Source organism: Elephantulus edwardii, unplaced genomic scaffold, assembly GCF_000299155.1.
Source record: "Elephantulus edwardii isolate Elephantulus edwardi_28Jun2011 unplaced genomic scaffold, EleEdw1.0 scaffold00002, whole genome shotgun sequence".
NCBI classification, from domain to species: domain Eukaryota; kingdom Metazoa; phylum Chordata; class Mammalia; order Macroscelidea; family Macroscelididae; genus Elephantulus; species Elephantulus edwardii.
The window spans coordinates 34,525,223-34,533,544 of NW_006399752.1; positions in this window are offsets into that span (position 1 = coordinate 34,525,223).

Below are 8,322 nucleotides of genomic sequence, written 5' to 3' on the forward strand. Positions count from 1 at the left end.
CCCTAGGTTCCCTGGGGCACCTCCCCCAGTGACATGCTGTCCAGTAGCCTCTGACTCATGGTGACCCAAGTGTGTCAGAACAGAGCTGTGCCCTACGGCTTCTCCATGACGGCTGTTCGCTAGCAAATTGACAGACCTTCTCAGGGGACCCAAGCTGGACTTGAACTGCCAAACTTTCAGTTAGCAGTTGAGAGTGTTAACTGTGTGCCCCACACAGGGGTGCTACCTCAGGGCAGAGGAGCAGGGAAAGAGGAAGAGAGGACAGAGGCTGGAGACTTCCATCAGCTGAGCTTAGACATCCACCGTTCTATCCCACTGGCGACCTTTGTGCAAGCTTCCCACGCAAAGCCCTGCCATGGAACCTGGTTCTCGCTGGCCACACTGAGGACCCTGATTGTATGTACACCCATCCCCTTCAGCCCAAGATTACACAGGCAGAGCTCACAGGCTTGGAATCTGCCGGCCACCGCTGCTTCTCTACAGGACTTGCAGCCTGCCCACTGGCCAGGCCTGGATGGAAAACACTGCAGTAGCCTTAATGCAAAGCATGTGTTTCCAGCAGCGAGGAGGTGCAGGGCAGGCGAGGGAACCGGTTGGGCCAGCTGCCTGTTCCTCGTCACCTGCTCGCTCTCACACAGCCGTCCACTACCAAGGGCCCCAGAAGCTCAGGTGCCCCCCAACCTGTCAACCAGCAGGACTTGTGGCTCCAGGAGGTACTGGGCAGGGCGTCAGGCTCAATTCACAAGTGGCCCTTAGGAAGTCAAGACCACCTGCAGTGAGCCCCTGAAGACCACCTGCAGTGAGCCCTTACCCCCTCACCAGCTCCCTTCCTCCCTGTCCTCCTCCAAGGACCCTCTGTGCTGGGAGATTCCAGCCCCCAAAGACGTCCGTGTCCTCATTCCTAGAATCTGTGAATATGTCACTTCTGTGACAGTGTAGGTGGGTCCTAAATGGAATCACGAAGTGCTTAGCAGAGGGAGGCCGGAGAGTGAGCAATAAGGAGACAGATAGAGGCAGAAGGAAGCAGGGTGAGGGACCAGGAACACCACAGTCCCTAGATGCTGGACAAAGTCCCCCCTGGAGCCTCACACTGTCTCTGAAGACCTCTTGATCCTAAATTCTGCGACCTGGTGACTAGCGTATCCCGTGACAGGCTGCCAACTGAAAGGTGTGGAAAGGTGGGCAGTCTCCTCCCTTCGGGACATACAACCTCAGGGACTGAGGGTCACTGGGCCGGGACAGACTTGATGGCAATAGTTTAATGCTATCAGGTGTGTCAGATGATAAGTGTGTTTCTGAGTTTGTGCGATCTATCACAGTGAGAGTAAATGCACACTAACTCAGTAACCCCCCAAGTCGCTGTCACAGCTGTTGATCCTGCCTGCCCTGACCCTGGCTCTGTGCCTGGTCCCCCCTCTCGCTTTCCAGGCAGGTCACACCTGGCCACCTCTCAGATCACCTCTGCTGTCATATCTCAGCAGATGAGCCCTTATCGGTCCCCTCCAGCCTGGCTGGTGAGCTGAGCTGTTTATATTCTTTGTCCACCCTCCCGTATTCTTGGCAAATTTGGTGCCTGGAGTTGGGGGGATGTCAGGAAGTTGAGGTGGCCTTGCTGAACCAGGCAAGCTGCCAGGCAGAGGTCTTATCATCAAGGTGCAGGGTTCACTCACCTGGGTACATTTTCCTTGTCCCAGGTTCCAACTGAGTATATGTAGAAAGGGGGACAAAGCCCTGCTCCACTCTCAGCACCCCTTACTCTCTGTCCCTCTGGGCACAGTGACCTTGGTAGAAGGTGAAAGAGGGCTTGGAGAGGAGCAGGAGGACCCATGTGGCCCTGTCCACTCCCCCGACCCCCACCTTGGCCTCAGACCCTGTTTCTACCCCAGGCCTGCAGAGAAGAGGTGCCTAGAGACTCCCTGGTCTCTCTCTCAGGACTGCGCCTGTGGGCAGGAGGGGGCAGCATCCACTGGACAGTAATAAAAGGTAGTGGATATTCCCCATGAGGCTGCAGCTGGCAAGAAAGTGAAGGCTGGTGGAGCAGCAGCGCTCAACTCCAGAGTTGGTGACACTAAAGCAAATAGTCTCACCTCAGACCCTGTTCCCCACACTCCAGCTGGGCCTCCCCTCCAGGCCTTGAATTAGCACCTTGGAACTGGGATCTCAAGTGAGGCACCAAGGCACAGACCCACCTCCTGATGCTGCCACAGGAGGTCCTGAACACAATGGGGTACTGGCCTTGTGCCCTTGCTAAGGATGAAGTGGGCAGTGGGCAGCTGGGGCCAGAGAGAGGACTTGGCTGGAGGGAGCTCAGAAAGGAGACTTTAGTTCCAGACAGGTGGGGTTTGGGGTAAGGACGGGAGAGTGACCCCCAGGAAAGGAAGCAGCCTGAGCAAAGCAGCCTTGAGCCCACTTTCTGGATGTTGAGACAACTCACTTCACCTTTCTGGCCATAAGGTTGGGGCGCACGGCTCAAAATACATAAATCAGAGGTTGTCAGGTGAATCATCAGTGGGGCCCTTTGGAATTTCTGGGTGGATTAAAATAGCTAAGTATTTGCTGGCCTGGTAACCAAAAGGCTGGCAGTTCAAACCCAGCTAGAGACGCTTTGGAAGGTGGTCTGAGCAGTCTGCTTCTGAAAGATCACAGCCTTAAAAATCCCATGGGGCAGCTCTGCCGGGCACACAGGAGGTGCAGCTCGTCAGAACTGACCTGAGGACAACCTTCTTCAAAGATGCAAGCTTTGAAAATGGTCAAGGAAGCAGGAACAGGGCATTTGCTGCAGACATAGAAAAGGCCTCTTTTGAGTGCTGCCAGGTCCCTGGAAGAGGGGTCGCTGTGTCAGGGGGTACGTGCATTTTAATATCCCAGAGTACTCTGGCAAAGCTCCCTCTCCAAAGCACTGCTGCTCGGGACACTCACTCGACCACTCTGTTGGCACAGAACGTCGGGAGACAGTGTTTGGGCCAGTGTTCCAGGCAACCAAAGTGCAAGTCCATGGCTCCCTTGTGCCGTTTAAACTGGCTGAAGGGTTCTTCATTGCTTTCCTTCTATTTTTACCCCTCTCCTGTGGACTCCTTGTTCAGGCCTCTGTCTCCCGTGGACTCCTTGTTCAGACCCCTGTCTCCCGTGGACTCCTTGTTCAGACCCCTGTCTCCCGTGGACTCCTTGTTCAGACCCCTGTCTCCCGTGGACTCCTTGTTCAGACCCGTCTCCTGTGGACTCCTTGTTCAGAGCCCTGTCTCCCGTGGACTCCTTGTTCAGACCTCTGTGTACTTTTCTATGGAGGATGATTTAGAACTCATTTGTAAGAGTCTTTTGTGTGTTAAGAGCATTACTCTTTTGTCTATCAAGACTGTCCCAGATGCATTCTCTGCCTGGAATCTGTCTTTCTATTGCAGTGTGTACGTCTTCAGCTCATAGCGCAGCCTCTGGTCATCCTTTCTGCCTTGATGCTTTTGAGTTTTGCTTCTGGCTTGGGAAGGCTTTCTTCAGCCAAGAGCTTCACAATTTCTACCTGTTAAAATGGCTCGTTTTTCAAGGAGCTGCCCTTCTCTTATTTTAAATAAGGAGAGAGAATCAAGAGCCACAGCCTGAGGGTAGAAGAAGTTTGAGGTTTCCATCTCTAGTCATTTTACTAGTTGTGACTCTCATGCCACACTCTACTTCTCTGCTGGATTCCATAGCTCCTCGCAATGGCCACACAGAACGGAGAGTCTCTACTTAAAGTGGTGACGTTAATGAGGGAAGTAATACAACTTAGGATCAGAAACAATTCAGATGCAACAGGAACAACACAGGATGCAGCTGGGTGGAGGACAGCTTGTTAGCCATGCTCACAAGCAGTTATCTTTCCAGTCTCTCTGCAGTGACTTTGATTACTCGAGCAAGTACTACAGGTAGACCTTGCTAAAAAACGTGTAACAACACTCTTCAGCTCTACCACTAAGAGCCCAGAGACACTCTACTTTTTCAAGAATTCTCTTGCCTGACTGTGCTCATCAATGTCGTTCTGTGGTTTGGATCCCATCATGTCTCATTTGTATGTCCTGGTTCTGTCTTTTGTTTCTCTGTTCCTGCTTCTGATGTTACAGCTTTCTCGCTGTCTGTATGTCTTCTGGAGTTTTTGTTTTTGTTGTTATGTATCATTGAGTCACCTGCAACTCATCACAACCCTATGTACATTGGCTCTGAAGCCTGCCCTATCCTGAGCCAATTTCATTGTCTCGAGCAAACCTAATCCCATTTCTCCAGTCACTGAGTCAACCCATCTCATCTTGGGTCTTCTTCTCCTGCACTGTCTCTCCACCCTTCCAAGCAAAGTGTCCTCTCCAAGGACTCCATCCTGGCCACGTGCCCAAAGTGTGTGAGATGTAGCTTCAGAATCCTATCCTCCAAGGAGAAATTTTATTTCACCTTTTCTAAGACAGACCTATTTGTTTCCTTGACAGTCTGTGGTATGTTCAAGATTCTTCTCCAGAACCACAGTTCAAAGGCATTGATTCTTCTTCTGTCATCCTTAATCATTGTCCAACTCTCTGAAGCATAACAAGTAATCCTCAAGACCATGGCCTGGATTGGGCACACCTTCATCTCAGACTGACAATGTTGGTACTCTCGAGAGGTTCCTGATAGCAACTTTTCCCAGTGCAATTAGTCTTTTGAATTCCTGACTGCTGGTGTTAAGAGTATTGATTGTGGAACCAAGCAAGCTATAATTGTTAACAACCTCAATTTCTTCTCCCTCTATCCTGGCTGCCAATTGGCCCAGTGGTGAGAATCTTTGTCTTCTTGGTGTTAATCTTCAATCCATATTGAAGACAACAGTCCCTTGACCTTCTGCAGCAGGTGTTTCAGGTCTTCTTCAGTTTCGGCAAGCACAGCTGTGTCACTTGCATAACATAGGTTGTTGATGAGTCTTCCTCCAATCCTGATGTCACATTCCTCCTCATAAAGCCCTGTTTCAGGTTCAAGTATATCAGAGACGGTAAGGGTGACACAGAAAAAAAACAGGACTCAGATTCACAGGGCCAATGGGAGTTGCAATTGACTCGATGTTATCCAACGACCAAATCCCACAAAGTTGGAGAAGGAACAAGAGTAAAGAAGAATTGGTGCCTATGAATTGTGGCATTAGAGAAGATTATTTAATATACCATTGTATTCGAAAAGAAAGAACGAATCTGTCTTGGACAAAGAGTAACCAGAGTGCACCTTAGAGCAAGGATGACAAAATTTGGTATCACACACTTTGAAAGTGTTGTCTAGAGAGTCCATTTCTGGGAAAAAGAAATTCTGGAAAATGTGGAGTTAGAGAAAGAGAGGAAGACCCTTGACTAGATGGATTGACTACCTCAAGGGAGCATGATGGAGCCCTTGAAGATAGTGCAGGATAGGGCGAAGTTCAAATCTTGTTCACAAGGTTGCTATGAACAACAATAACCACCATCCCAAAAGGGTTCTCTGCACCTTATCTGAATTATTAACAAGCTCTCAATCACCTTACCTTGGAGGGCCATAAGGACCTTATTTGCACAGTCCCACTCCAATACAGTCCCACAGAGCACTGAATGGTCTATAGTGTGTTGCCTTGTTAAAAAAAAAAGGTCTCACATATTCAGCAATTTGAATGTACAAGATGACCCACAGGAGAAAGATTGGAAATCTGTCAATAATTACAACCTCAGAAACCCAATAGAGGGTTGCTATGAGTTCCTCAATGAGGCAGCTTGACACACTGATGGCAGCAATGGGCTCAAGTGTGTCAGAGATGATGAAGACAGCACAGGATAGGACTGAGCTCAGAGCCACCATTCATAAGATCACCGTGAGTCACATTTCACTGAATACCACATTCCACCTAACAATAACGAGTCAAAGTCAACTTGACAGCCGTGAGTTGAAGTATGAGGTTTTTGACTCAATGTTTTCTAGGTTGCAAGATTTGATAGGGGTCAGAGAGAATAAAGACAAGATGGCAATGGTAGATTGACGATGAATCAGGAAGCAGAGAAAGACAATGAGAGGAACCAATCAAAGCCTTCCAACATGAGACCTGAACCACCAAGAATATGTGGACTGAAAGTCTCACTCAAAAAGTTGGTTGCTGAAAAAGACATGATTATTTGAATAGAACAAGAAAATAACGAATGCTTTCATTTATTCTGAAAGTCATAGTGTATGTAACTCACAGAGTTTACATCTTTCCAGGCCTGCTTTTCAGTCAAATCTCGTGTGGTACGAATTTGCTGTTACATTTGATGCCTTTAGTAGTAAGGTCTATATATTTGAAAACTCAAGAAGGGGTGGCATTTTTACAGAACTTGGATTCTGTGAAGAAGAATGTGTCATCAGGGTTAGAGGAATACTCATCAACAACCTTCATTATGCAGATGAAACCATCTTGCTTGATGAAAGTGAGGGGGACTTGAAACACTTAATGTCAAAGATCAAAGATTTCAATATAGACTATGTCATAACATCAAGAAAAAAGAAACCCTCACCACTTGGCCAATAGGTAGCATCATGATAGAGAAAAGATCGACAATGTCAATGGTTTCATCTTACTTGGATCTGTACTCAACATTCTTGGCACCAGCAGTCAAGAAATCAAAAGAGGCATTACATTAGGAAAGTCTGCTGTCAAGTACCTCTCCAAAGTACTGAGGGACAATGATGTCAGTTTAAAGACTAAGTTGAACCTGATTAAGGCTTTTCAACGACTTGCTATGCATCTGAAAGCAGTACAGTGAGTAAGAATGACAGAAGAAGAAATGATGCCTCCGAGTTGTGGCATTGGAGAAGAGTACTAAATAGCCTATGGATTGCCTAAAGAACAAATAAATATGTTTTGGGTAAAGTGAAACAAGCATGCTCTTATGTGAAATGAAATGCCACCATCCTTGCCTCCAAGGAACATCCCTGTTGCACTTCCCTCTAAGACAAATCTGCTTTTTCTTTTGGAAGTATATGATATAGTCAATACTATTTTCCACTACCACAATTTAAAGATATCAATTCTCCTTGGATCTTTAATCTTCGTAATCCAACTTTCCCTTGAATATAAAGTAACTAAAATTAGAATCACTTGGATCAGGTGCACCATAGTCTTTAATCTGACATCACTGCTCTTTAGCACTTTAAGGTATTTCTTAGAGTAGTTTTGGCCAATGCAATATGGTTTTTATTTCTTGACTGATACTACCATGGATGTTGATTGTGGTTCCAAGTAAAATTAAATAATTGACAACTTCATTCTTTTCTCCATCTATCTTGATGACTGACCATCAGCTTCTGAAACAGGCCTTTGAAAACCCTGTGAACAACAGAGTATCAAGAGGGCAGAAAATCGGCCATGGGGGCACAGGGCCATGGGCATCTCTCTAAAAGGACTAGAGAAAGTGAGAATACCACAGTCCTTCTACAGCTCCAGAGCAGAAAGCAAATAAAGAGCTCATAGCCCAGCCCCATAGTGCCTCTAGTGCTGCAAGATGAGCTAGATACCATGGGGGGGGGGGCAACACAAAGCCAAAGCCAAACCAGTGCTGACTGTGAAACACACCATCTATTATTCATGTATACATTCAAACTGAATTTAAAGAAAACTAAAACAAGTCTACAAGGACCAAATTAAGACCTTGAGGCTATCCCACCAGAATTTAAAAACTATCTCAAGAATATTCTCGATGCACTGAACACTACGGATTGAAGACTAGATGAGCTATGGGAGAACATCAAGGATGTCATCCAAGAAAAAAGCAAAAGGTCATTACAAAGACAAGGGAGGAAAAATACCTAAAATTGATGTCAGAAAGAAGAAATGCCCATCCCCCCCCAAAAGAAAAAGATGAACAGAAGATTGCAAAGAGTAGTTTGAGAAGAAAAGCCAAATACTAGAACCAAATGTGCAAAGAGCTGGAGTTAGAAAATCATAAGGGAAGGGCAAGCTCTGCATGGTTGAAATATAAAGAACTGAAAAACAAATTCAAGCCTTGAGTTTCAATACTGAAGGACTTTCTGGACAAAATCTTGAATGCACATGAAACATAAAAGATGTAAGGAATACTCAGTCACTGTATCAAAACTGATTAGTTAGCACCGAAACATTTCAGGACACAACATATGTTCAAAAACCAATGACAGTAAAGAAAGAAGTTTATGCTGCATCAAGGCCCCAGGAATTGATGAAATACCAATTGATGTGTATCATCATATAGATGCAACCCTGAACATGCTCGCTAGTCTATGCCAAGAAAATTGGAAGGCAGCTACTTGGCCATCTGATTGGAAGTGATCCGGATTTGTTTCCATTCTCAAAATAAGTTG